Raw genomic sequence first — 3410 nt, forward strand, 5'->3', positions numbered from 1 at the left:
AGCGTCATACTTTTAAGAGGTTATGCCCTTTCAAATCCGTTCGACTAACGACCCTCCACCATACAAGAGAGCGGTGGGTGAGAGTGGACACCCATTCAACGGCCATTTTTAGGCCACTTCCTTATACCCCATTATAGTATGGCTTTGTGAATGAGGCATACTAGCAATTTGACTGACTTGTCTTATACATATAATATATTAAACTTTTAATCATATATATCGTATAAGGTGTATTTTAAACTTTTCGATGTACTAGGATTTAAAATTAATCTTTTGAATTAAACAATTAATAATAATTAATTTTAGACTAAATAAGATTTAATCTTTTATCTTAATTAAACAATTAATTAAATAAATTTAAATCATATTATTTATCAATTAAACAATTAATTAAATAATTTAATTTCATGGATTAAATAATTATTTACCAATTAAAAAATTAATTTAAATAATTCAAATTTAATCCTAATCCCTTATCCTTCTGATTTTCGAAAAAAGGTAGGGTTTATCAGGTTTTAATTATTCAAATTTTAAATCATATTAAAATAATAATTAAGTAAACCAGAAATCATAGGGATAAGGATACAATTTTCGAAAATAAGGAGGTGGTGGCTAGGGTTCCCAAAAACCTCAGCCAAGTCAAAATTTTAAGCCTTTAGGGTTTAATTTCCATAAACACTAATTTTGATCAATTCATTTTAGTGCACAATCAAATAGAAAACTAAGGCTTTGATACTACTGATGGGTTTTCTAGGTTATAAACAAAAAATATGTGGTGGAAAAACATTTAAACCCTTTGTAACGCTCGATATGTCAGGAAAATGCTTATTAACTAAACTTATTCATTTGGAATCTTGGACCCGAGTATGTTGGACGTACATATGGTACAACGTGTGTACTCCAATTCATGTATGAGGTGGGGTCTCCCCCTGGTACGCTAGGCATACCCATGCGCATACAGGGGGTACGTCAGTTAGGGGAAAACCCTAATTTTTAGGGCTTGCATCCTATTTAAGCACATTAAGTCCCCCAAACCCTCACTTTATCAGCCTTCATTGCCTCTTTGAGCTATACCTCGAAACCCTAATCCATTTCCCAAAGATATTAACCTTTGAGTGTATGTCTTGGTATGTGTGGTGCATATTGAAGAAGAAGAAGAAGAAGACTTGTGGAGAAGCATTGGACAAGAGGGAGCTTGTAAATCTAGAGACTAATCACTATTTCCAGCTTGTTGGAGGTATAAAGCTCCTACCTTGATGACTCTGTGTGCTAGATCTAGTTTAGGGATTGCTTTTATTATATTATGGTCCTTTGAGTCATCCTTGTGAGTATGAGCTACTCCAGGAGCTTAGAATGTTAGATCTTATCATTTCTAATGGTATTGATGCATAAAAATGTCATCTTGATGGATTATGATGAACCTTGTAAAGGTTGGTATCCATTTTTTGAGGATAAATTGTTTAAGCTTGTTTTGGAACCTTTTAAGGCATGCAAAAGCATAAAGTTTGCAACTTTATGGCTTAATAGGTTTTATTGAGCTTAAATATGAAGTTAGACATTAGGTCTTAAGACATTAAGACCTTAATAGAAAGATTGGGTCTTGTACGCATACGTCGGGTGTAAGTTTTGTTACGCTGCGCATACTGTGTCTTGGCCCCAAAGCCTTCCCCCGTGAAAATCAGTAGAATGCGGGGCGTAAAAGTGAGTACGTCGGGCATACTGTTTCAGACCACCCATTTGGGCCTTTTTGCTTGGACTGTCGTGGGCTCTAGGGTTTTGGGCCCTTGTTGGGCCACAAGCCTTTCTGTGATGGGCCTTTTTGGACTTGGGCCCATATAGGCATGGAGTGTCTTTTGGACTTTGGGCTAGTCTGGATTTGGGCCTTAGTATGTTAGGCCCAATACATAAAGGGTTAAGCAGCCTTTTACCCTTGAAGCCGGGGTTTAGGATTTAGACTCTCGGGTAGGGTTAATGACCTAATTGCTAATTAGGGTTATATTATTTGTGATTTAGTGAGAGGACTTCATGATTCAACAGCCCGAGTGTGATTTCTTATCTTCGGACTGAGATGAGTTTCCTTCACTATACTCGTGGGTCAAAGGCACCAATGTTGGCCCACTGAGTTATGTTTAAAGGATGACAGTTGTCTTGGTGACAATGTCCTGCTATGCTTGTATGCGCTTGTAGTCTTTTTGACTCTTGCAGTTACGATTGTATGCTAGTTGTAAGGGGTGAAATAGACCCGATACCGGTTGAAAGAGACCGAAGGGGGTGAAATATACGCTGTACCGGTTGTAAGAAACCGAAGGAGGTGAAATAGACCCAATATCGGTTGAAAGAGACCGAAAGGGGTGAAAATTACCTAGTATCGGTTGAAAGAGACCGGAGGGGGTGAAATAGACCCAGTTATGTTTTGACTGTTATGTATGTATGGTATCGTGTATTCTAGGGGAGTTCGTTAAGCTTTGTGCTTACGATTTTCTGTTTATATTTCAGGTACTTCCAACTCGAAAAGGAAGGGACCGACTTGATCGCACCGCATCCGCCCATGTTTTCCATAATATGTGATTTTAGGATTTTGTACTCTGATGTTATTTCACTATGATACACTTTCTGTTGTTTTGATATGACTATTGGATGTTTTGAAAAAAATTAAAAATGAAATTTTTGTTGGAAATTTTTGGATGTTACACCCTTAAGTTCACATGCAACCTAGAAAGGATCTATGTTTTCTCTATTGATAGCAACTAACTATAAATATCAAGAAACCCTAGGAAAGAGGCTATGAAATCAAAATTCATACAAAATTAGGTTTACATACCTTTTGATTGTAAATAATAAAAGTAGAATCCTTCTTCTAGATCTTGGAAAGCTAGCACCAAAGGAATGGATGCCTCTAATGGCTTATACCCAAAACCCTAGTAGCAAGAAGACTTGAGGAGAGAGGAGGCTAGAGAAAAATTTCGGCTCTATGAAGGAAAGAAGGATTGTACAAAATAATGAAAGCCATCGAGGGGTTTATATAGCTGAAGGAAACTGGAGGCCAAAACTAATGTTTTAGGGATAAGGCCCAAATTAATTAATATAATAATCAAGCCGCCTTATCTCCTTATCCTAAGCCTCGTGAATGAAAATTCTAGGTCCTTCCTAGCCAAATTTTGTTCACCCCCATCCCATGGGGTTCTACAGTCTTCCTGTTTCAACTTTCAATAAATAACCAAATAGTCCATGTACTTTTAATTAATTCAATTAATCCCAAAATTAATTCCAATTAATTTTGGATTAGTTCCAAATTAATTATTATTATTTCTAATTAATATATTAATCATATAAAATATTAATAAACTATTTATTCCAATTTATTAATCATATAATAAATTAGCAATTCAGCCTCTTCCTCCAAAAGTCAT

This window comes from Lactuca virosa, chromosome 5, assembly GCF_052849685.1.
Source record: "Lactuca virosa cultivar CGN04683 chromosome 5, Lactuca_virosa_CGN04683_v6, whole genome shotgun sequence".
NCBI lineage: Eukaryota > Viridiplantae > Streptophyta > Magnoliopsida > Asterales > Asteraceae > Lactuca > Lactuca virosa.